Source organism: Tamandua tetradactyla, chromosome 12, assembly GCF_023851605.1.
Source record: "Tamandua tetradactyla isolate mTamTet1 chromosome 12, mTamTet1.pri, whole genome shotgun sequence".
Taxonomy (NCBI): domain Eukaryota; kingdom Metazoa; phylum Chordata; class Mammalia; order Pilosa; family Myrmecophagidae; genus Tamandua; species Tamandua tetradactyla.
Window position 1 is genome coordinate 17849025 of NC_135338.1, and position 26567 is coordinate 17875591.

At 50.7% G+C, this 26567-nt stretch overlaps 1 pseudogene across 1 annotated transcript; it reads right to left on the reverse strand.

Moving 5' to 3' along the window:
- Positions 1-1120: 1120 nt before the first annotated feature.
- Positions 1121-13538, reverse strand: LOC143651838 (cadherin-15-like; annotated as a pseudogene). The gene is made up of 7 exons (XR_013160266.1): positions 13327-13538; positions 12770-12955; positions 11849-12102; positions 11358-11500; positions 11039-11272; positions 10590-10957; positions 1121-10427 (listed from the first exon to the last, which is right to left on the reverse strand). The product of XR_013160266.1 is annotated as a cadherin-15-like (transcript).
- Between the last annotated feature and the right edge of the window lie 13029 nt (positions 13539-26567).

A 26567-nucleotide genomic window follows, 5' to 3' on the forward strand; every position in this document is an offset into this window, starting at 1 on the left:
TGGGGGAATTCAGCTTCCCCAGGTGGAGAATTCCTGATATTCTTACAAGCAGTGGAGACAACAAATCAATAGGCCAAGTCCTCAATCTTGGGGTTTGTTCATATGAAACTTAGCCCCACAAAAGATAGGCTAGGCCTGCTTTCAAAATTAGGCCTAAGACTCACCCCTTGAGAACCTCGTTTGTTGCCCAGATTTGGGCTATCTCTCTCTCTCAGCCAACAAGGCAAGCAAACTCACCACCCTCCCTGTCTTTACGTGGGACATGACTCCCAGGGGTGTAAACCTCCCTTGCAATGTGGGACAGAAATTCTAGAATGAGCTGGGACCCTGCATCAAAGGCTTGAGAAAAACCTTCTCAACCAAAAGGGGGAAGAGAGAAATAAGACAAAATAAAGTGTCCATGGCTAAGAGATTTCAAACAGAGTTGAGAGGTTATCCTGGAGTTTATTCTTATGCATTATATAGATATCCCCTTTTTAGTTTAAGTTATATTAGAGAGGCTAGAGGGAAGTGCCTGAAACTGTAGAGCTCTGTTCCAATAACAATGTTTCTTGAAGATGATTGTATAATGATATAGCTTTCTCAATGTGACTGTGTGATTGTGAAAACCTTGTGTCTGATGCTCCTTTTTTTAATAGTATGGACAGATGAGTAAAAAATATGGATAAAAAATAAATAATAGGGGAACAAATGTTAAAATAAATTGATTAAATTGAAGTCTCAGTGCACATAAATATTTTTTATTTGAATATTCATTTATTTACACATTGCCTATTGTCATGGTCAGGTTCATGTGTCAACTTGGCCAGGTGGTGGTACCTGTTTGTCTGGTTGGGCAAGTGCTGGCCTGTCTTTTGCTATGAGGACATTTCATAGAATTAAATCATAAACAAGTTGGCTATATCCACAGCTGATTCCATCTGTAATCGGCTAAGGGGAGTGTCTCCTGCAGTGAATGATGTTTAATGTAATCACTGGAAGCCTTTCAAGGAGGATTCAGAAGAGACAGGTTCTCTTCCTTTGGCGAGCGAGCCTCTCCTGTGGAGTTCATCCAGATCCTCCATCGGAATCATCGGCTTCACAGCCTGCCCTACAGATTTTCGACTTTACGTTCCCATGGTTACGTCAGACACTTTTGTAAATTTTATATTTATGAATATTTCCTGTTGGTTCTGTTTCTCTAGAGAACCGTAACTAATACATATGTTTTCTGGTTTAATGCTAAGAAGTAAAATCTATTGAATAGTTGTGACATAGAAATCCTGGCCCTCAGAGTCTGAAATATTTACTATCCGGCACTTTATAGAAATGTTTGTCATCCCCATGCCTTAGGAATCCAGTGTTGTTGTTGTTGTTGTTGTTTGGTTTCTTTCTATGAGAAGGAGGATAAAGAGAGGATGGATAAGGCCTATCTGCTTCTTAAACTTCATCCTGGAAATGAGGAGCCTGTGCACGTTGCCTGGTCCCTGGATGCTCCCACCAGGGCAGAGGCATGTGTGATGCACAGAGCATGTCTGTGCTCTGTGTGAGCAAACGGTTCCCGAGTACGACTGTCCCGTGTCAAGTAGGACTGCCCCCTCCCATACACCAGTGTGAGCCCACTGCAGGGTCTCAGCCAGCAGAGCCTGTGGGGGGCCTCTCATTCCCCATGGCCAGCAGCAGCCCACTCCTCAGAGAGCAGGCAGGAGAAAGGGAGGCACCTCAGAGAGAAGGGACAGCCACAGTGGGACCTCAGGCCTGTGCTGGCACTCTGCATGGGACAACTAAACACCCACAAGCACTTATTGGGTGCCTCACGGGGCCTCTCCTGCAGCTCCCCAAACCTATTCTACCTTGTGGGGTCTCCAGCAGCCCCTCTAGCTACAAACAAGGAGCAGGAGTGTAGGATCAAATATCTGCAGTGAGGCCTGGCCACTAGCAGCTCTCAGGTGCGTTCCTTGTGCCACCCTCTGGCCCTGTTCACACCCATGTTAAGCTCTCAGACTGCACAGCTGCCAGGAAGCCATGGCAGGCTGAGGCCAGTCCTGGCCATGAGGTTCCAGAATCCCAGCTTCCTCAGTGCAATCCCAGGGTTGGCTGAACAAGGCAACAGGCCTGAGACCCGTCAGGAGGGAGGAGGCCCTGACTCTGTCTCCTCTGGCTTCCAGGTGCATCCAGGACAGATCTGCATGGTGGGGTCCCACCTGCTTCTGCGAGACACAGGCTGCTGATGAGCTCATTGCTCTAGTAACTTCCTTAACCCAGCCCGGGGCCTTTCTGGATCTGGCCAGGCTGTGTCTACTGCCTGACCTGGAATCCCAGCTCCTGGCTGGATGACATGGGGCTGGTGGCCTGGACTGCTCTGGCCTCCACTGTCTGCTGGCTGGTGGGTGACCTTGGGGAGTGTGCTGGTTTGAAAGGATGTGTGTCTTCTAAAAAAGCCATGTTTTAATCAAAATCCCATTTCACAGAGGCAGAATAATCCCTATTCAATACTGTATGTAATGAGATCATCTCCCTGGAGATGTGATTTAATCAAGAGTGGTTGTTAAACTGGATTATCAGGTGATGACATGTCTCCACCCATGTGGGTGGGTCTTGATTAGTTTCTTGAGTTCTATAAAAGAGAAACATTTTGGAGAATGAAGGAGATTCAAGAGAGCAGAGAATGCTACAGCACCACAAAGCAGAGTCTACGAACCAGTGACCTTTTTGAGATGAAGAAGGAAAACACCTCCTGGGGAGCTTCATGAAACCATAAGCCAGGAGAGAAAGCTAGCTGATGATGCCCTGTTTGCCACGTGCCCTTCTAGCTGAGAGAGAAACTGTGACCATGTTCACCATGTGCCTTCTCACTTGAGAGAGAAACCCTGAACTTCTTTGGCCTTCTCGAACCAAGGTATCTTTCTCTGGATGCCCTAGATTGGACATTTCTATAGATTTGTTTTAACTGGGACATTTTCTAGACCTTAGAATTGTAAACTAGCAACTTTTTAAATTCCCCCTTTAAAAAGTCATTCCATTTCTGGTGTGTTGCATTCCGGCATCTAGCAAACTAGAACAGTGAGGAAGGCCACATCTTCTCTGAAGGACACTTCCATATCCCAGGGTTTGTGGATGAGCAGCTGTGATGTCAGAGCCACAGAGGAGCCAGCCCAAGAGTGCAGGCATCACTCTCTCAAACCACACGTGTCCTGTGCTCCCTGCAACGTCCCTGGCCAGAGCCCAGGTCCACTTCTGCACCTGAAGCGGCTGTGGGGTCAGAGGCTTGGGCTGGCCCTCCAGGCTATGCTCCAGGGCAGGAGGGCAGGATGGGCTCAGAGGCCCCAGGAGCCTCCAGGAGACGGTAAAAGTGTTCCTGCCTGATGGGAGAAACCTGCAGTCTGGGGACACATCATGCCTGCTCCGAAGCGAGGCTGCAGGTGCAAAGCTCCACTTAAAAACAGGATGCCCTTGAGAAGATGCTGGTGTGCTGCTGAGGGAGCAGGTGTCCTGGGGTCCTCAATGGCCTGTGCTGTGTCACCATGCTGGCCAGACACCCCAGAGGCCCCGGGCCCGATTCAGGCCACCTCTCAGCCTGGATCATGGAAGGGCCAAACAACAGGTCAGCTCAGGGACCACCCGGGGGCCCTCCTGCTGCAGTTGGCAGGTTAGCCTTCATCCCCACCACGGCCTCCCCCCACCCCTGCTGCCTCTGCAGTGTGCACTGCTGTCAATCAGCTGCTTCCCAACAGAGGCACAGGTTCCAGCCTGATCTTACTGCAAGGCCAGTGCCCATTCTCCGTGCCCTCCTTGTACCCCAATTCCTTGCCCAAGCAGTGATGAGGAGCAGATCTGCTGAGGGAATGAGCAGGTAGGTCACATGGGTCTGCAGATGCAGCTGCCAAGGGAGAGTGGTTTATAATGGGGCTGACTCTGCCTCCCTTCAAACCCTTTTGGAGGTTCCTGGGGGACAGAGACGGGGGGGGGGAGTTGGGGGAGCAGGGCTGGGACAGGAAGGGTGGGTCTCCCCAAACAACTGCTCCCTACTTTGCCCGCACACCACCTGTGACAGATTCCACACATGGTTTTGTTTATTAAGGAACATTCCAGCTCCCACTGCTTTCAGATGGGACTCTGCCTTCAGAGAGTGGCCAGATTCCAGGCAGCCAGCTGGGGTCCAAGGGATTCACGACCAGTTCTCCCAGTAGCAGCTCTTCAGGCATGCAGGGGGACCCAGCATGTGAATAGGGACCCCATTTCTTTCCACCCACCTAAGCAGTGTGTACAAGACTCACTGGCATGGCGTGGGGAACCCCAAGTGCAGGAGGGTCCACCCAGGGAAGGCTGGGGCTCACTCCCCAACCTTAGAGCTGATAATGCTGCTGTTGAAACACCAATCACCTATTTTCATTCTGTTGTTTTGTGATAAGCAATGACCAAAATTATGAAAAGGGAGGGTTTCAAATATTCAAACACACACCTCCATGTGCTGGCTGGACAATGGGCTGTGGGAGTCCAAACAGGGAGGCCGCTCTGGCAGCTGAACCCCTGTGAAGATGGTGGGTGCAGAGAGCAGCCTGCCTAACCCGAGTGCCCCAGCAGGGGCCTCCTGTGGCTGGACACAGTCACCAGGACCAGGCTGCAGAGGCACCAGGCCTGGGAATGGGGGCAGTGGGCTGACCGACATGGCAAGGGAGGCAGGCTTCTCATGGAGTCCTCAGCTGTTCTTCGGCGGGCAGTGATCTGCAGTGTGCTGTGAGAGCAGTGTCACCCGAAGGCCCTTTGCTAACCAAGTGTGAGGTCAGCAGTGGTTACTCTGGTAGGTAAACTACTAATAGTGTCTCTGGTCAGGGTGGTCATCAGGATACGAGAAGTTAAAGCTGGGCCAGAAGTGGTGAGATGGCAGGGAGGTGTCGAGTGGGATGGGTCTGAAAGCCCTGGAGAGCCCCTGCATGCATCTTCCACCCTCTCTGCTCCTGAGTTTGAACTTATAATCTCCTCTGAGTGTTCTGCACCTTTTCGTTTTTCACTGTACCGATCGTGCTCAGAGGCTGTGGATCTCCTGTCCTTGAGGACATGAGCAGTGGTGTTGTGACCACTGTGTCCTGCTGGCCCATGCCCCTGGAGGCTCTGCTCTGCCTTATCCTCATCTCCACTTCCTGCTGGGAATGTTTTTCCAGTTCTGGTGACCCCAAGAGTGTCAACATGAGAGATCAATTTAGACCACTGGGGGCATCCCAGGTCAGCTTCCTGTGGGAGGCTAAGCCCCTGGAGAAGTCGCAGTCTTCAACCTGGAGGGCAGAGGTCAGTGGGCTGGAGCCAAAGGGGAGGGGGTGGAGAGGTGGGCCTGGTGCCCATGATCTCTCCAGACACATCCAGGCACCTCTGACTTGTCCTTTCTGGAGAAGAAAGAGGGAAGCAGTGATCTAGAACCACGGGGCCACAGGGTGAACACAGAAACTAAAAGCTTCTCAGTAGCCTGCCTAGGCCTCTCCTGCCCCTCAGCCCAGGTCCTGGGGCTCTGCCCATCTGTGAGTGGGATGTATGTGTGGTGGGGGGGGTTGGCATTCCTGGAATTGGCTCTGGAGTCAGTACCGCCTGTCCATGCGCTTTCCAACTTTGTTTTTCACAAGCCTGTTCCTGCTCTCCTGTCTCTTTTCCTCCAGCATGCAGGTTTATGTCCCTTTACAGAGCCATGTCAGCAGGAGTAGGAGGGCTCCAGAAACAGCTGACGGCAGCCTGGCCCCACAGGGCTTGCTCGAGGCCTCACGCCAGCCCGCTGTGCTCCGAGGCAGGGGTCCACGGCAGCAGAGGCGCAAGTGTGTGGGGGCTGTGCCATGGGGGTGGTGCCGTGGCCCACGCAGACCTGCAGCAGTGAGGTGGGTGCCAACAAGAGACGGCTGCCCTCCACGGCCCTGGGAGCACAGCTGCTGTGGTCCTGCAACCCCTTCTCTGCTCCTGCTGGCAAGTGTGCAGGGAGGGTCAGCACAGGCGGAGACAGGGAGCCAGGGAAGGAGGCCCGTCATGGACGGCTGTTCTGGTCCATCCCAGGAGAAAGGGGGCAGCCAGCTGCTGGTGCCTGGAGCCTGTGCCTGGGGCGAGCAGGCCCTGCCCTCCAGTGCTCACCATCCTCTGTCAGAGCTCTCTCCCCGCTCCCCCACCCGAGGGGCCGCCTGCTGGAAACACCAGTTTTCTGCTCCTGGAGCTGAAGTGCACCTCAGGGAGAGCACCATGTGCCTGGCTATGCAGGAACCCTCGTGGGCCCCCTCGGCATTGCCTGCGGGCCTTAGAGCCGGCGTAGTGTGGAGCCCCTGCATGGGGAAATGTGGCTGGGCAGGGCTTTGGGGTCTGAGTCATCTGCTCAGCCTCCTGGACCTGAGCTGCTGCCCAAGGCACCCCTGAAGTGTGGCGCTCGCGTCTTCGCCTGCCCAGAGGCCACCGATCAGAACCCAGGGCTTGCGAGACCTCTCAGGCTGAGCCTCGCCCTCCCAGTGCTAGACCTCATGACACAGCTGTCCTGCCTGCCAGCCCGTGCAGGTCAGCACCCATAGTGGCCGCAGCCGAGGGTGTCACCGGCGGGAAATGGGTCCCGTCTTTTCCTGAGGCACCGAGAGGCCTCGCTGGACCCACTGTGTGGGGCGACTGGACCTGCACTGAGTGTGAGCGAGGTCGTGAAATCCCTGGAAGTTTCTCTGTCCAGTTTCTGCCGGTTGAGGGGGTTGGTGCCCTAGAGCAGTGCGTGGGCCTCCAAGTGTATGGCCAACAGCTCCCCCAGGGTGGCCTGCCGGCCGCAGATGCATGCAAGGGAGGGCGGCAGTCAGGGTGGTGCCCTCCCAGGACCTGCGCAGCCACAAGAAACAGCCCCCCAAAAGGGCTGGACAACGTGAGCCGCAGGGCTGCTGTAACGACAGCTTTCATAAACATTAAGGAACAGTCCCAGCCTTTGGCGCATCAACTGTCCCTGTCCCACAGAAGGCATGATGTCGAATTGCCACTTTCCTTCCGCCTCCCGGCTGGGTCCGGAAACTGCAGAGGCCCCAGGAGGCTGCACGCTGTGCTCGCAGGTGCACCTGTGTGCGGCCCCAGGGTTCACTTGGACTGCCCTGAAACCCAACCCCAAAGCACCCTGAGAATCCTGGCACATTGGCAGGAGGTGGGAAATTCCTCAAATCAAGGTTCCTAGGCTATTTTCAGATTTTCCTAGAAACCAGCATAAAGAATTCTGTTCTTCAGGCAAAAGCCACATTTAGGTAAGCTAATGAGATTAGCCAGGCTGAGCCGGCAATCTGGGCTCAGAGGCTCCTCTCCCTAAAGTGCGCTCGTGCCGGGGCAGGGACCATTTGGTGGGTCTAGGCTGCCTGCTGTGAATGGGTGCATGGCTGGGGGTGGTCTGGGGGCCCCGCCTGCACTTGGGACTGGTCTCTGCTGCTTTGCAGTCCCCACTCACCCGCACGTCCAGAGTCTCTGCTGCAAGTTACATCCCTACCTGCACCCACACTCCCCAGAGCCACCCACCCCTCCACTGAAGTCCCTCGTTTAAAAAGGAAACGTGTAGTAGCACCTCCAACGTCAGGAAGTGAGCCTGGAGTTTTTCCCCTGGTCTACCCGTGTTTCTCGGTGAGTGGCATATGCTGACGGCTGGGGAGGGGAAGGCCAAGAGGCAGGGGCCCTGCTGGGCAGGTCGGGCAGGTGAGGGGTCTCCTCTGCAAGCGAGGCAGAGGCACACTCACCCCCAGGGTGGCTCAGGCAGTGTCCAAGCGGCCCATGGAATGTGCCATGAGTGCTACTCGAGGCTGGTCGTGGAGGTAGGCTTGGGGTGTTGCTCAGCATGCCAGGAGGCCTGGCCTTAGGGCCACAGGGCCCCAGAGGAGGGAGGAGGCACAGCAAGTAGTCTGATGGACCAGAAACACCGGACGAAGGGCAAGGTGGCTGCTGTGGCTGGGAGGCAGGGCTGAGGCCTGATATGGATGTGTGATGGGAGGGGTATTGTGGAAGCGTCTCTAGAGGGCTGAACCAGCAGCAGCTAGGCTGGGGCAGCCCGGCCCAGGGACAGGAAGGTGCCCTGTAGAGGCAGGGACCGGCTCAGGGGGAAGTGGAGGTGCTGTGTGTGCAGAGCCAGGGGTCTCCACAGGAGCCAAAAAGGAAAGGAAAGGAAGGAGGGCTGTGGGAGCCGGCCAGGGCCCATCCTGGCCATCTGCACTGCTGCCCTTGCACTGCCCTGCCCTGCCTGGCTCCCATGCTCACAGCACCCACCTCCCCCTAAGCAGCAGATTCTGCCCATCTGAGCCCTATCTCACCTGGCACTCGTGGCCCAATAGTCTGATGAATGAACACACGAATGTGAGAAGGAACAGGCCACAGGCTCAGCTCGTGGGTCAAGTCCAAACCTGGTTCCTCTGAGTTGGGGGTCTGTCCCTGCTGTGGTCTGGGTGGGTGCAGCTGCCCTGGGGAAGGAGCAGTGGTGGCAGTGCCCGCCCGTGCACTGGCAGCTGGGTTCATGACTCGGAAGTCCCTGCGTGTGCCTCTTCGGGTATCACGGGGCTGGTCCTACTGCGTGGAAACCGGGGCCCCGGGCACCCCCACCAAAAGCTAGACTGCAGGTTAGTGTCTAATTGCCACAAGACGTGAAGCTTTCTGAATCGTGGAGGCATTAGAACAAGGCATGGAGCAGCACAGTGCGGCCATTCTTACAGCCAGCGCAAGTGGAGTGCGTGCTGACTCGGCTCTGTCTGGAGCCCAGCAGGACAGCTCCCCAGAGACAGTTTCAAGGGGTCAGTGACAGCTACCCCCTCCTGCTAGGCCAGACCCCTAATGCTCAGTGTCCCTTAACCCCTGGTAGGAACTCTGGGTGGCTCCCTGTGGCAGCCAACACTGAGGGGTGAGGCCAGGTGCAGACCCCTTTCTGCTCAACTGGCTGTCCTCCCAGCCTCTCCTTCCTGGGAGTCAGAAGGAGCTGTCCCAGCCCCTGAGGGCTCCCATGGGGAGCAGAGTGGACACGCGCACCAGCCATTCGATACAATGCGCCCATCTGCAGCCCTCCTGTGCAGTGCCCGTGTCTCTGTGAGCTCACTGGAAGAGCCCCAAGTGATCATATCAAGCCAGGCTCCCCAGCAGGGCATGGCTATGCCCAGAGGCAGCGTGATGCCTGGTCGGGTCAGCAGCCACATCAAGGCTACCGAGGCCCCATCTCCCAGCCCATCCTTCCAGCACGGAGCGGCCCACAAGGGCTTGGAAAAAATGCTGGGCCCATCTCCTGGCCCACCTCACAGCCCTTGGTGCCAAGCCATTCCAGGCACAGCGGGGCGGAGAAAACGCTGAGGCCTGCAAGGGCCTGCTCGTCTAGCCACCCACAGGGTCAGGACAGCCCTGGGCAGTCTGCACCCCAAGTGGTTGTGACCTGGCACATCATGGCCCTCTGTCCTCTTGTCTGCCCCCTGCCAAGTCTAATGACCCACGTCCCAGCATGTGGCCCTTGCTTGGTGTCCTGCTTCGAGGAGGCACAAGGTCCCAGGGCAGAGCCTGGCATGAGAGGCCGAGGGCAGAGGGGCTCACTTGTTTGGCCAGTCAGAATGCTGCATCCCTTGGAGCTGTGACCACAGACACTGCCCCTGAAGCAGGGTGTGCACCCTGAGGGCTGCCTGCATCCTACTGCCCCTCCATCTGGGGACCCCCAGGCTCATGCCTGAGGAAGCATCTGTCCTTTCTCCTCCATGTCCTTCCCTTTCTTGTTTACTTTCCTGGCTGAGAATCTACTCAGAGGGCCCCGGGTGTGAGTGGACACTCCTTTGGAGGAGGACTGAGGGGACAGGCCAGGGAGTTGAGTAGGACTTGGGGGCAGCCTGCTGAGGGAGGGGGAAGGGCAGCCCCAGTAGCACTGTCTCCACCACAGCCTAGCGTCCAGTCGTGACGCTACCCCTGGTGGGTGAGTGTTGAGACCCTGTGCCTCTGGCCATCTCCAGAAGCAGGTACCTGAGCACAGGCCATGTCACCAGAGGCTCTGAACCACGCTTTTGTGCCCCTCTCACTCTCCAAAAGTTATTCTTCAGTAAAGCTGGTGAAAGAAAGGGGATCCTCAACACAGGCCGGTGTAGAACCCTAAGTCTTCCAGCTGCCTAGGGCAGTGCAGAAGATGCCAGAACCACTCTGCAGGGGACCCAGAGACAGAGGTGGCCCCACAGGATGCGCTGGTGCCCCAAACATGCACCCTCAGCTGCCTGTGTCCACCAGAGCCCTGGCTGGGTGCCCAGTAGCTGTCAGCTGGGGGTCCGGGGTGGTGGGCTCCCAAGAGCACCTACCTCACAGATGAAGTCAGCGATGTTGGCGGGGCTGCTGGGCAACCCTCGGGGTGGCTTGGGGGGGGGGCTGTGGCTGAACCGGGCATCACAGCGCAGGGGTGGCCGCCCTAGAGGGACACCCAGGACCCTCATCCCTGTCAGGTGGCGCAGCTGGTTTATGTCATAGGCGTCCTGCGGGGAGAGAGGGGAGCAAACCCTGGACCACAGGCGGGGGCCCCATGCTGAGTCTCTGGGCAGCCCGGATGGGCTCCAGGAAAGGACTGGCCCGGAACTCCTGGCCAGCTCGAGGCAGCCCTTCCTCAGACTCAGCACCCACGCCACCCCGCTTCTCACCTGGTCTTCCTCCCCGTCCCTCTGTTCGTGGAGGTCCAGGACATTGTCCCATGGGTCGTCCAGTGGCCCGTTCAGAAGGGTCTTGTCCAGAGGTACCCGGCGGAACCTCCCAATTACGGCAGCCAGGAGGAATACTGGGCGGGGAGGAGGGGGCGGGGCTCACGCAGCAGCAGGGCGGTGAGAAGAGCCCCGAGGCTGAGGCGAGGTGTTGGCGGGCAGGCAGGAACCGTCCTGGGCACACCGGCACACGGTCACCTTCAGGGGTTGTTCGCGCTGCCGGGGCGGCTGTCCTGAGTCCCGGAACAGCAGGCTTAGGCGGTGCAGCCCCTCGGCGACCCAGAGCTGTGGCCGCAGCCGCGCGTGACTCACTGCGGGGGCGGGGGGCGCCGTCAGCAGACGGTGCGCCCCACGCCGCCCCCTCAAGTGGGTCCCCGGATCCCGCGCCTCACCGTTAACCTGAGTGACGGTCCAGTTGCGGGCGAGCTCGGGGGCCCCGGGGCTCAGCTGAAGTGGAAGGGGGCCGCGTGCGGGGGCAGGTCCTCGTCCGTGTCCCGGAGCAGGAGGCACGGGCCCTGGCCGGGATCGCGCACAGGCTGCCGGCAGGGGGGCTCAGCACGGGCGCGTGGTCGTTCACCTTCAGGATCTCCATGGGCAGGGTGCCGGTGGCCTGCGCGGCGGGGAGGCTGCGGGCGGGGGCACCGGCTGGGTTTGGCATGCCCCCACCCTGAGGGGGTGCCCCGGCGACGCCCCACCCGCGCGGCCACTCACCGTCATCGCTGGCCAGGATGATGGCCCGGTACCAGCCGCTCTTGAGGAAGAGGGAGGCAGGGCTGAGCATGCGCAGTGTCTGGATCCAGCCCGTGGCTCGAGCCACCTGCAGCCAGTCCTCGGGGTCGTAGTCCTTGGAGTGACTGGGGGCGGGTGGGGCAGCCCTGAGTCTCCCCCCACCCCGGCGTCTTCTGCAGCCCCCCAGGCTGACTCCCCTCGGCCCTCAGCTGGCGCTGGTACCCCTGGGGAGGTGGGGGTGGGGGTGGCCAGGACCCCCATGTGGGTGCCCACGCAGCTCAGACAGTCTGGCTGGTGGGAACTGACTGGCCAAGGCGGCCCCTGTGGACGGAGCCCGTCCTGCTCCGGGGTTCCACGGCATTCCACATGCCCCCCACCGCCCAGGCACCAGGGTCCCGGGCCTGGCCGGGAAGGAGGAGTGCGGCCATCTGCACCCCCCACCACCTCGCCCCAACAAACGCAGGTGCCCCCACCTGAGCCTCTGCAGGTGTTGGGTGTCGGGGTCTCGGGCAGAGAAGATGGCCACGTGGGTCCCCGGGGCCGCCCCCTCAGCCAGGCTGGTCTGAAGTGGGTTCTCCAGGAACTTGGGGGCCTCGTTGGCGTCCTGCACCTGCACGCTGACCGTAACCTGGCTCCGCCTGGCTTTCGGGGCGACCACATGCAGCGGGGCCTCGTTCTGCACTGCCACGTGGAGCTGGTGGAGTGCTCAACTCTCATGGGCCAGGAGCTGTGGGAGGAGCAGGGCTGATGGCATCTGCCTGGCACGCGGGCACCACCTCACCCCGGGGCAGGCCCAAGGTGGCCAAGGCCCAGGGCGGCAGCTCCTGGACTTGTGCTGAGAGCCCTGCACTCCCTCCTTCCCCTTCTAACCTTGAAAAATAAAAAGTGTGCACAAAGGTAAAAATAATAGGACAGGTAGCCACTGCCCCAACCAAGTCTGCTGGGTGCTGCGAGGTCAGCTCATGGGCGGGCGGCTGCACAGGTGCGCTGCCGCTCTGAGCAGTCACCAGTTCGCAGGTAGAGCCCAGCCCACTGCCCCTGGCCATCGCCAGGCCCATCCCCCACAGCAAATCCCTTTATGTGTGTGTACTTATGTGTCCATGTGTGTCTGCGCATGTGTGTGTACACACATGCACACAGCCACCCCTGGCTGTGCCTCGGGCCGAGCCCTGCTTGCAGAGGTGTGCCACATGGCACTTATGTCGATTCCACCTGGTAACACATACAGAGTGGTGGAGGAGCAGGTCCTGGGGCTGCACCTTCTCCCCCCTCCTGAGGTCACGCCCAGAATCTGCACCCCTGAGTCCTTTCCTTGGGTCATTGCTGGCAACCCAGAAATGGGGGTCCCTGCCGCCCCCTGCCCTCCACACCACACACGATGGTGTGCCCCCCACCTTTGCCACAGACAGGATGCCCGCATTGGTCCCGGGGTCTGTGCGGATGGTGAAGTGGCCATTGGGGTCACCCTCCAGGATGGAGAAGCTGGCCACTGAGTTGGGGGAGCCTGGCAGGTCCGCATCCTGCACCTTGAGCCAGCCCACATCCATGCCACTCACAGCCTCCACTGCCTCCAAGAAAAACTGAGGAAGGCACCCCGGTTACCTGCAGGATTACAGAGTGGAGGCCTCCCACAGCCTGGGTGCCAGGGGTCACTCACCTCGGTCCGGACCCCCTTCTCCCAGCTCCCCTTGCACCCCCATGCTGCAGGGAAGAGGCCCTAACTGCTTCCTCGCATTCTCCATGCCCCCGGGCAGCCCTATGAGCCCCTGTGTATGCAGATGCTGGGGAGCCCCCTGTTCCTGGGGGGCAGGGCACCCAACCCCACAGCAGGGGCCTGGGGAAGACCAGCCCCTGCTTGCGGCCCCCTGGGCTCCCAGGCACCCCTCCAGTCTCTCGACGTTGGCCCCACACTGGGACTCTGCATCTCCCCCAGGGCAGCCCTGGGGGTCACCTTGTCTCTGGTGAACTCAGGAATGTGGTCATTGATGTCATCAAGGGTGATGAGGGCAGAGACCGTGGCAGTGAGGCTGTCCCCAGATATGTTGGCCACCTGCAGGGTCAGGCTGTACAGAGCGACCACCTGGGGGATGGGTGGTGGCATGAGAGGGTGCTAGGGGCCCTTCAGAATAGGGGGGTCAGTCCCTCCAGGGTAGCCCTGCAAGCGTCCTGAGGCCCCCAAGTCTGAGCATCCCTGAGCAACAGGGTAAGAGGAATAGAAAGTGCCAGGACATTAGTAGGAACTGGCCCCAGCGTGAAGGTGACATCTAAACAGAGAAATCAGGGAGCAAGCCATGTGGACGTTTGGGGGAAGAAAATTCCTGGCAAACAGAACAGTAAGTTCAACAGTCCATAGGCAAAAGTCTGACAGGCATGTCTGAAGAGGCTCATGTGATTGAATTTGAGTGATTGAATTTGAGTAAGGAAAGAGGATAGGAGCAGAAGTTGAAGGCACCGGTACCAGGAGGTCTCATCTACCAGGGTGCCATGAGAATACTGGCTTTAATCTGAGTGATATGGAAAACTATTTGTGGGTTTTAGGCAGAGAAGTAACTCAGTTTTGAATTGCTGAGAAGTAATTCTGGCTGCTGGGTTGCACAAAGACTGTGGGGTGCTAGGAATTGGGGATAAGGAAGTTAACATTAGGCAGGAGAGGATGGAGGACTGACCAGGGCCACAGTAGCACTGATGATCAGAAGTGATTTGAGGTATGTTTTGTGAGTAAAGAAAGCAGGTTGTGATGATGATTTGATGATAGGTTAGATGCACGTAGAATAGATGCCACCAAGGTTTTTGACCAGAGCAACAAACCAGAAGGATGGAACTGAGTAAAAAGAGGAAAAATGCTGGAAGAACAAATTTGGGGCTAGACAAAGGAAATCAGGTATTCAGTTTCACATAAGCTCAGTTTCTTGGTGCCTATTGGACGTTCAGAATAGGCTGCTGGATAAAGAAGTCAGGAAACCAGGTTTAAATCATTTTAACATGTATCAATTGTTGAAGAATAGGGTGTTATTTAAACTTTAACTGTCGTTTACCTAGCTATAAAATAGAGATAATGCTACCGTGTGCATGAAATAAAATGGCAATATGACAAATATTTTAACAAGTACTTGAGACATTGTAGATGTTTGATAAAAACGAGCTCCCAGCTCCTCACATTCATATCTTCATTTAATAAATACTGAAACTGCTACTAAACATAAGGGACTGAAGGGATACAACAATTAATTGGAAATCACCGTTACTGAAGACACTTTCTATGCAGAATGCGACATGAATAGACATGTGAATAACTATATAAAAAAGTGTTAAGGGCCAAATGAGCTATTCAAAGAAATGTGTAGAGATGGGAGACAACTTCACACTGAGAGAATTAAGGGGAAAACATCTCAAATAAAAGAGTCACTTATCTGATCCTTAAAGACTGGGGAACCTTGGGCCTGTAGATATGGTTGGGAAGGGCATTCCATGTAGAGGGAATAGCATGACCAAAGGTACAAATTGAAGAGAGTAGTTATATATGGCTGCAGTGTTAGACTACTGAAGAAGAATAGAGGAGACAAGGCTGAAAAGCTAGACAGAAGGCCAGGATAAAGGAAATATATATTTTTAGAATATTAAGAAAACACTGCACATTTCTGATAAATTTCATTATACCACACTGCTTTGAAAACATGCATGTAATCAAAGGAAAAGGCCTGGGTAGGGAGAGGAAGAGACAACTCAAACTATGTAACAGATCCATGTCTATTTAATCTCCATAACCTGAACTACATTAGTAGTAGTAGCTAGAAACAATGGTTCTTCTAACCAAATGTAGGTCAAGATATTGGAGGCATTCCCACAGAAAGAAATAAGATAAATGGAACTCCAATGTTTAGAGGGCAGGTGAATAATTTACATCAGCCCTATTTACAACATTGCTCTTAGGCACAATGTGAGAGAAGGATTATAAAGAGCAGTAAGGAACTTTCCATGACTCATTTCATAGAACACAAAATGATGCCTAAAATTAGACTCCTGACTTGAATAAGGTCTTCCAAAAAGGCATGAGGAAAATGACATTCACATCTGTAGCTTATAGACTCAATGGTCTATCCGTTCTTTTTTAACTTGTTTTTTTATTTGGTCTATCACTTTTTATGCTTGTAAAGACTGCCACTTACAAAGTACCTAACTCAGCCTCTAAGTATATGGGAAAATGTGCAGCATATACTAAAAAGTCCTTAGCCAAATGAACACATTTGAGTAACTAGTAATACAAAAATTACTGAATAATAAAAGTAATAAAATATCTAGTATTACCTGGTGAATTAAAAAAATCCATTCTGGTATATATCCATAATTGGAATGGAAAATCATTTCACATCTATCTTTCTTCCTTTTTTTTTTGGTAGATACAGTAAGCTACCTCTTAGGCACCACAAAAATCAACTTTTTAAAATCAGGATTTATTATCTCCCTGCCAAAATATCTGTCAATGCTTTCATCTAAAATGTATTTATTTATATATATGAGGTAAAAATTTAATTTAATTTTTTATTTCTGAATGTCCCAATTTTCCTAAATACCCATTTATTAAATACTCAATTCAGGCTTTCCCCCAGTGATCAATAAGTCCTACCATTAGTATTCTGTATATTTATTTCCCAGAGATCCCTGGCTCTGTTTCAAGGTCTCCTATTCTGGTTCCCTTGGTTTGTCTAATTCTGTGTCACTACCATAGTATTTTAATGTCTACTGCTTTACAGACAGTATATTTTATGTTGAATTCATTATTTTCAAATATGTGTTGTTCTGGAGAAATTATTCAATGAAATTATCCTCAATCCACTCAAAACCCCAAATAATCCCCTCAAAACTCCAAATAATAAAGCCTGGCTGTAAAAGACCCTGTCCAATCTCAACTGGGCCTTCCACACTGATAAAGTCCTGCCACTCTGCTCGCACAGCTCCTGACCTTGCTCGTCCCATTTTAACAACTTCCGCTTTGGTGCCATCACCTGGCAGGTGGCAGGCCCATCGCCCCTGGTTCTCCAAGAGGGCCTGGTGGGATGGTGGGCTCAGGCGTGGCTTGCCCAGACTGAGGGGCTCACATCTAGGCACAGTGCATGTCCTTGGGCCAGCCCGTCTTGTTTTCCTGCCATGCACCCTTCACATGCCCACTGTCCATGGCTGTCCACGTGGGGACCCCGCGGCCCTCCCCCCAGTCAGGGATGTGGCATGTGCTCAGAAACGCCCGCACTCACCCAGCTGAGACGCTGGGTCAGGTGAGGTAGGGCCCTTCCCCTGAGGCTTTTACAGGCTTTATATACATTTCTTTACCTTCAAAATAACTTCTCAAAGCATACATACATTAAATCGTCAGCACACACATGAGAAAGACTAAGGCCCAGAGAAAGTTGAGCAAATCTCTACTGGTCACATGGCTCATAAGAGGCAGATCCCGTGTGGACACCCAGGCCTCCTGTGATGGTAGGTTCTGGGGTCAACCTGGCCAGGTGATGGTGCTCGGCTGTCTGGTCAGGCAACCACTGGCTTGGCCGTGGCTGCTGGATAATCGTGGCTGGTTGAGTAACCAGGGGCTGGTTTCTGATGTCATCAGTCAGCTAACTGCAGCTGCGGCTGATGACACCTGTGCCAAGTGGGCTTACCTCCTGCAGACGAGCTGATCCAAAAAGGTGGATGTGACTCAACTGGCTTTGAAGGAGAAGAGAGAATTTTCACTGCTTCTCTAGCCAGCGAGCCTCTCCCGTGGAGTTCGTCCAGACCCTTCACCAGAGCCGCCAGCTTCACAGCCTGCCCTGTGGATTCTAGCCTCTTGCATCCCCACAGTTGTGTGAGACCCTTTATAAATCCCATACTTATAGATCTCTCCTGTTGGTTTTGATTCTCTAGAGAGCCCTGACGAACACCTCCCCAACCCAAATAACGCCTCTCCATTTATACTCATTCACAGCACGTCGCTTCCTTTGCATTCCCTCAATCCTTTATAAATGAGACCAAAACTTATTACATCTGTTAATAGCAGCTTTGCTTCCCTTCCCTGAGTCACCACCCTAACCAGCCCTTTGTCCCTCACATCTGGTGGATCGATAAAGAGCTTCTAACCTGGTGTCCCTCAGCCCAGCCCTTCCTTACTCAATCATACACTCTTAATTGCCACCCTTCTCTGATGTTAGCATCAAATTGTTTTTATTCTATGAGAAAAGACTGATGAATTTCACGTATTGGATAAATATAACATGAAGTACCTCATCTACCCATCAGTCCGTCAATATTAAATTCAACTTCAACTTCTATGCCTTTTAGCTAGAACTTCATCCTCAAGCCTTCTTTTTAAAAAATAATTTATGGACTTCCAATCTAAAGAACACTAGATGCTCCCATGTGTTTGACAATTCTGTATCCCTATAACTATGGAAAGGACCAAACAAAAGAAGCTAAAGCTTTAAGGATAAAAAATATATATCTGTGTTGAAAATATGGGAGGTTTCCCTTAAAAGGATAGAAAATTTCAGAAAATTCTATATGATATGGTTCATGATATATCCGATTAAGAGATATATTAACCACAATTCAAATCAAGCAACAGAAGGTCAAAGGAATTGCCATGCCCAGAGAGTTCCATCCAGTCCATAGATAAACTATAGTGATAATGAAAATATTTTTCTGGATCAACAAGGAAATAAGGCAAACCACCATGGGCTGCCTCACCAGGGGCAGAGAGAAATAACAGTGAGTTGAACTGGACATGGGCACAATAGGCAAACAAAGCAGAAGATGAGGTTACCCTGGGGTACATACTGGTGCCAATACTAAAACCAGGATACTAAGCCTTGACTGTGGCTCAAGGTGGGGGCCCAGGATCTGGAACCCCAACCTTAGGCTGGGACCTTCATGGGGAGCAAAATGAGCCAGGTTAGTGACAGCACTGGCACTCAGCAGAACCAGAGTCACATCCTCTCTAAAGGAAAATACTTCCAATTAAAAATCTCAGGAGCCACACATTCAATTAAACATGACACTATCAAATTTAATCATTCATTACACTGAAATTCATTATAAATTCATATTCTTTACATTTAATTAAATATGAGATTGCCATTAAAAGTGTTCAAGCATATAAGGAAACAGTACACCATGTGTATTAATCAAAAAAATAAAACATAAGCAATGTATTTAGACCCCTAATAACTTCCAATTGCAGAATTACCAGGTATGAAGTATAAAATAATTACAAATGATAAATTGAAAAGAATAAATAATAAATTCTAGAAAGGAAGTAGCCAAGAAGAAATAATTTCTAAAATGATCAGGCAGTTCAAAAGATAAAAAAATGAAACTGTACTCATTGAAATTAGAAGCATTCTAGTGGTACAAACTAGCAGCTTAGACAGAGCTGAAGAGAGAGTTAGGAGATACACAGAATGAAGCTGACAGAGAAAAGAAGATGCAATATGCAAAACAGAGATAAGGAGACACAAAGACTGCATGAGGAGATCTTAGAAAGACATATAGACACAATGAGAGACAGGAAATATTCAAAAGCACAAGGGCTGAGAATTTTCCAGTGATGAAAAGTTTTAGAAAGATAACGGCAGGTGTCCATGCCTGCATGTACTGTGGTGAGAGAACACAACAGCATAATCAAAAAGACAACTCTACAACTCACGAGAGGAAAAGGGCGGGTGCTGACAGTGCTGGCCCCCCTCCACCAAGCCACAGGTTTCCTTCCAGGTCATGCAGACTCAGCATCGCAGCCACCCTGCAAAGCTACTCAGCATTTCAGATAGGCCAAGCAGAAAAACACGGAGAGAAAACATGGAAAATTTGCATTACCAAACCTAATTTAATGGATATACAGCAAAGATGATAAATAGTTGGATAGATAGACAGGTAGGAAGGAAGGGCAGAAAGAATAGGTATGTAAGGATTAAATATTTTTCTCAAGCACAAATGACATGTTTATCAAAATTGAAAATATTAAGACATGAAGCAAAAGTGGAGTCCCAATAAATTGAGAAATATATTGATTTTCACTTTTTTCTATATTCTCTGATTTTGGTACAATTAGATCAAGAAAATTATCAAAGAAATAAACTTTAAACTTCTTATGAAAACTGTCTAACACAAACAAATGCAGATGGAGTGGTATATGGCAGGCTCAGGGTACTCATGCACCCTTCAAGTAGCTTCATCAATTATTCACCTGAAGACCAACCTTTCTTTCATCACCCCATTTGGGTTATTCTGAAGCAAGCACATCCATAAATATTTAAGTCTCTAACTCCATAAAAGAAGGACTATTCTAAAAAACAACAACTACAATACCATTATACCAGCTAAAACTAACAAAAATTCCTCAAATCATCAAGTATCCAGTCAGTGTTCAAATTTCCCTGATTATCTCATAATATTTTTTTAATTTGATCAAATCAAGATCCAAATAATGAATATACATAATTGATGGATTTATCTCTTAAATTCCAAGGATATACGTTGCTAACATCCCATATGACTGGAAGTTTAAAACCACACTTCTAAAAAACTCATAGCTCACAGAAGAAATGATGATGGAACTTTAAACATGCTTATAACTGAATGAGGAGGAAAATACTAACATAGCAAACTTTTTGAAATGCAGTTAAAGCAATAATTTGTGGAAAATTTTATACTTATGAGGCTATATTAGAAGAAAGGGGAAAATTAATTATTTAAACATTCACTCTAAGAAGTTAATGAGAGAGAAAAGAATACAGGCAGAGAAAGCAAAAGGAAGGCCTAAAGGAAAGAGTGGCTCATCGAAATAGAGAACTAAATATAATGGGGGACACAGGTGGCCATGGCTGCGAAGTCACCCCAATGAAGCCGGGTCCATTTTCCTTCCTCCTGAATCTCTGGCCTGTGGCAGCTTTCACCAAGGTGTGGGAAATGTGATGCTTTGCCATCACTGTACCTGCCTGGTATTAGAAGGACATGGATGGGCAGCGGCTGCTGCGGGGTGGCCAGGGGGAGGGTGACTGCTGAGAAGCAGGGCCCAGGTCCTCCTCGGGCCACCCCCTGCTGTGGACCCCCACCCTGAGGCCAGGGGCTGAGCTCACTGTGGCTGGAGCCAGTGCAACTGCGGCCTCCGGAGCCCACGGGGTGGTGGACAGGCTCCACATGCAGTGATACAATCTAATTCTCTTGACTTCTGGGAAGATGGTGGTATAGGGGAGGCTGAGTTCACCCCACTCCATGGAACAATTGGAGAAATGATAGAAAAATGACTGGGGCTTCAGTCCAGGGCATGAGGGACCAGAGAAGGTCTGCAGCAGGCAGGGAGGTCCTGGACAAAAAACTGAGAGATTGGGCCAGAGAGAACAGGGTGAGCAAGCACATCACGACTCCACTCAGGACAAGTGGCAGCGCCCAGGCAAGTGTGGCTTTGAAAGGAGCGGGTGTCCCTGCACCCATCCCTCCTGGCTCTGCAGCTGGGGGCTCCCAGAAGGCAGCAGATTGCTTTCCCCGCACAAGGGCAAGGTGCTGGGCCCCACCCTGAGACAGGCTGCCCTGTCTCGGTTTTGGCAGAGACCAGGGGGGGGGCCTCCCCCTGGAAGGAGAGGGAGACACAGGGGAGACACCAGAGACCTCAGGAATGCACGGACAGAGAGGCGAGGACAGGGAAGTGTGCCAGCCCTGCACCCCATGGCCAGTTGCACGCCCCACAGACACATCCAGTTTGGCTGTGCTCGGGGCAGCTGACGTACCCAGTCCACAGCCCAAGTCAGCTGAAGAGAGAGCCTGGTGCACACAGCCCATCGGGCCCACCAGTGGACTCTGTGGACGTGAACCCTGCTCACCCACAGCCCAGGGGTAGCCACTCTTGGCGCACACCAAGACCAGGGACCTGGCTGGAATTGCACGGTCTCCAACCAGCTCACCTGCAGGTGCTGGCCTGGGGGAGGAGAGGGGAGTGGGAGGTGGAGGGGAGGGGGAGGAGGTGGCCCAAGTGTGTGACCTGCTGGGACAAAGTGGAAAGTGCAGGCTGGCAAACTGCTTGCCCGCTCCAAACGGGTCCTTGTGGAGTTGCATCCCTGCCTCAGGTCCAGGCCTTGGTCTGAAGGGGAATTACTGATGAACAAGAACAAATACAAAACCTCAGATGAGTGAAGGAAATCGGCTTTCAAAGTAACCTCATCAAGGGAACAGATGGAAGTGAAGGCAGTTCTCTAGTGAGTCTGTAAGTAATATCACCATATTGAAGGTGAACATGATTGAAATGGGTTGTCCAGACCCATGTGTCCCACTGATTAACACTACAAATATAAACAAGTTCTTACAAGAATCACTTCAAAGGTATGATTTTCCCTAAAGTTTAACAGGGAAAACTGCTATTGCCTGCTACGGGCTGTATTCAACAGGAAACCATGAGCACTACCACAGCAAAAGCAGAGGGAAATAATGCGGGAGGGACAAGAGCTAAGGGGAGGTTTAGATTTTCTGTTTGGTGAGGGTGTGTTTATTGGTTATCTTTCTCTTGGAAACAATGATATTATCTAAAATTGACAATGTGATGGACTGTGGACTTTGAGCATTATACTGATGCCTAATGAGTGAAGGTAGCTGAGGGAGGCACTGACTGAGGAGGAGATTGGCAAACGATGGTGTGGTCATGTAATCAAATATTGTGCGACCACAGAACAGAACGATGAGACATGCAACAATGTGAATGAACCAGTGAGACAACTAATGAGGCAAAATAAGCCAAAAATGAAGGAACAATATTGCATGGTCTCATTTAGAAAATGTGTATTAAAGGCCTAGACTGTAAGCTCTTACAGCAGACACATTTAGCCTGGACTGGTAATTGTTATTTCTGGATTTTGAGGCTGTTTCATATATCTATAACCTGGAATTCAGAGATAAGAATGAAGCCGATCAAGATAATTAAGAACACAGAGGTAAGGAAGACACTGTCTATATTTTAGAACAGCACCTACTCTTTGAGACCAAAGGAAGAAAGGTTTATATTCTGTAGCACATAATCTAACTCAGCCTGTCTGGATAGCTCAATTGAACAATTGAAATACAGGAGGACCAGAATAAGAAAGAGGTCTTTTAATCCTAAAAAGTTTTATGTAATGTCTGATACATCCTAGAATACATTAAGCAGATAATCAAAAAGCACTGGCAAAGTCCCTTGAGGGATGGGAGAAAAAATATGGAACTATTAAATTTTACCTACAGGGAATCCCCTGATACTGTGTCAAACTTTAGGGACACCCAACTCAATAGGCCATGCCCTTGATCTTGAGGCTTGCTCTTGTGAAGCTTATTAGGTAGCAGAGAAGCTTAGCCTACCTATAGGTATGCCTAAGAGTTACTTCTGGAGGACCTCTTTTTTTCTCAAATGTGGCCTCTTCTCTCTAAGCCCAACTCTGCAAGTGAAATCATTGCCCTCCCCACTACATGGGACATGGCATCCAGGAGTGAAAGTCTCCCTGGGCAGCGTGGGAGAAGACTCCCAGGGATGAATCCAGATCTGGCACCGTGGGATCAACAATTCCATCCTGACCAGAAGGGAGAAAAAGTGTAACTAATAAACTATCAGTGGCTGAGAGAGTTCAAAGAGAATGGAGAGACGACTCTGGAGGTTGTTCTTATGCAAGTTTCAGTTAGACCTTGCTACCTATCATACCTGCTAAACCCCAACCAGGACCATTCCAGCCAATCCTAAAGAATACCTAGGACAATATATAAGATTTTACAAAGGTTCCATTCACTAGGGTAAATTTCCAAAAACCTATAACCTCCAGATGGGTCTTTGGGCCAAATAAGTCCTGAAACCCAGAGAGCCCAGCCTCTCCAGAACATCAGATTGTTCCATCTCCCTACCCCATATTAGTGACAGCCCCTTCCAACATGAAAAAGTTAGGATGGCCATAGCCCAAATACCCCTAAAGAGTGAAATACAAAGATCAAAGGTGATGGTGGTGTTAAACAGAGAAGGTAGGGTTTAACAAACAAATATGATTGCTGAATCATTAACTGATATTTCTTTTAGTCTCCAGTATCTTAGAGCAGATAGAAGTAAAAACAATTGGGTGTGTCACAGCTTCATGGAAACAATCAAACTGCTCCCACTCAGCAATATTCAATGAGGATCAAAGGTCATGGCTTTTCTGGGGTCCACCACAGATTCAGAACGGCACAGGGAACAAAGAATTACATAAGGAAAGAAATAAGACAACAAAACGAGCAATTAATGACGAATAATCAGGAAGAGTAGAGGATGGATGAGCAGGAACAAAGAGCAGGGGAAGGAAAACGACTCACTTTATGATACTGTACCACCAAACTTGAAATAAGCATCGACCCTGCTGCTGAAATGGCTGCTGTGGGAGGAGATGGAGAAAGGGGCAGGCAGCTTAGCACACCAGCGTTCTCAAGCTGCCACAGTGAGGTGAGCTGAGCACTCTGTGTGTGTGGATCTCACAACAGCCCCTCAACTCTAAGTCCTGGTTTTACAAATGGTGAAACTCAGGTCTAATGGGGTGAAGTTTCATAGAAGGCCATGCAGCCGGTCAGTGGGGAGGCAAGGACTCTGAACCCAGGCAGATCCACCCTGGAACCCACACTATAAACCACCAGCCCCACTATGCACCAAAGAAAAACACATTAAGAGTCAATTTTCATACGCTAACGTCACTTTAAGCCTTAATTTAAGTCCTCCTAAAACTGGAGAATGAACATACAAGAAACACTTACAATCAATATTTTGCATGAGTAGTTAATAAAATCAGATTGGTATAAGACTAAAATGATACTAAAAAAACTAGACCAAATGTGATTTTTAGTAGCAAGTAAACATAAACCAAAAAGGTGGCAAAAGGAATGCCAATCAAAGAAATATTATTCTAGAACTCACTTTCCATGACAGCTGTGATACCAAAAGCATATTAATTTTTGCAATGAAGAGCTCCTCCCAGGCAGGGTAAGGGAACACTGGAGCTGTGTGCTGGTCCTAGGGCAGCTCTGCGCAGAGTCTTCACTGGGGAGATGCCACATTCTAGCGCCTAAGGTGACATGCGAGGGGCAGCCCATGGTGATGCTGAATATGAAACAGGAATGAGTAAATACCCTATCTTCAAAAAGCTCACAGAACAATGGCAGAGTGGGAAAAATAATTACAAAATACTGTGAAAATACACACATTATATATAAATGCTATAAAATAATACGTATACAAATAATGCTACTAAGAGTACAACATAACCTGGCAGTGAATGAAAAGACAATGGCCAAAAAGAGGTTTAAGAAAAGGGATGTCCTATAATTGGAGTCATTAAAGACTGGCAACAGGAAACATTCTTTAAAAAACTCCTAAACTTCGGCAGATAGAGAGGGAGCAGGTGTGAGACAGCACAGCACAGATGCAGAAGCCCTGCCTCTGCGGTGGGGGTCGGGGCAGGGAGTGATGGAGAGGGACGTGTAGAGGCGGGTGAGGAGTAAATGGAAAAGGAGTTCAAGAATTGACAATTGTTTTTCTAAATGATAATAATATCCACAGGGATTCAGGGTCCTTTGAACCTTCAGACACTCTGAGGTAAATACAAACTGTTACAACCTGTTTGGAGGATAATTCAGAAAAACGTACTGAAAACCTTATAGATATATTCATAATCTATCAATTCCATTTGTACACATTTGTCCAAAGGCCAAGCAGCAAGAATGGCAACCACAGTGGTGTCTGCAAGTGAAAAACTGAATATGAAACACATATGAAAGAACTGGTGAGACCTGGAAAATACCACTGCAGAAGAACTTGCTTCCTTGGGAATACAATCTAAACAAGCATTTAAAAAATTAACATCACCAGCCTCAAAGACATTGCAAGAAACTAAGGAAAATCCCCTAGGAACAGGGTCAAAAATCTGCAACAAAATGCCTACAAATTCAAGGGCATGGACAGATGGAAAGGATTAAGCCCATGGCTGAGGGGCTTGCCCCAGGGAGGCTGAGAGGTCACCACATGCTGCAGCTGTCCACGCCATAACTATTCCACCAGAGCAGTGAAATCTCAGGTCCACACAAAGTGACACACGAGTGTTCACAGCAGCTTTAACTGCAACAGCCCCAAAGCAGAGACCACCCAAATGCCTGTCCCCCAATGAGTGGACAATGTGGAAACCCATGCGGTGGAGAAACCCTCAGCTGCTTGGTGGGTCCTGGAAACATCACAGTAAATGAAGGAAACCAGGCACAAAAGGTCATCTAATACGCACGATTCCCTGTACGAGAAATGCCCCAAACAAGCAAATCCACAGAGAGCACACAGACAGCATAACTGCCCTGGGGGGATGGACACCTGGGGATGGCTACACTGCTCTGGGGCATGGATAGATGCTTGGGGATGGTTACTTGCCCTGAGGGGGGAACAGACACTTGGGGACAGCTATGCTGCCCTGGATGGGGGAAGAACAGGGACAGATGTTTTGGGACGGATACGCTGCCTTGAGGGGGGACAGACGCTTGGGGACAGCTATGCTGCCCTGGGTGTGGACAGACTGTTGGGGATATCTACACTGCTTTGGGGGGGGACAGATGCTTGGGGTCAACTACTAACCGGGACAAGGCTTCTTTTGAGAGGGACAAAAGTATTCTGCAATCAGACTGTGGCAGTGACTGCACAACTCTGTGAACATACTAAAAACCACTAGCCTGTATATTTTAAAACAATGAAGTTTTGGTATTCTATCCCAATAGGACCACACTTTATCCCAATATGACTACAGTTCAGCCTTTTGCAAGTAAACTCCTTATTTCCTTTTGTCATATTTTCAGACTGAAATTTTCACTTCACTCAAAATTTAAACACAGGAAGTGTTTAAAAGATGAGAAACAACAAAAAACATACAGTGTTCTTTTAAGTTAATTTTGATTATAAAGAAATATCTTCAAGAAAAAAGTATAAATTAAAATCCTAAGAAAAACATACCATTCCTTTTCTAAATTTGATCACTTATGTTTCCATCTAATAATTTAAAATATACATTAATCCACATATTATGTGGATGAAAACTATTCAGGAAATCCCAATTTAAAATATTATATATGGATTTAGAACTAGGGAAAAGAGGTTTTGATTCAAGATGGCAAGCTGAACAAGTAACTCTGCCGCCACGTCCTTCCAAGATCCCACCGTAA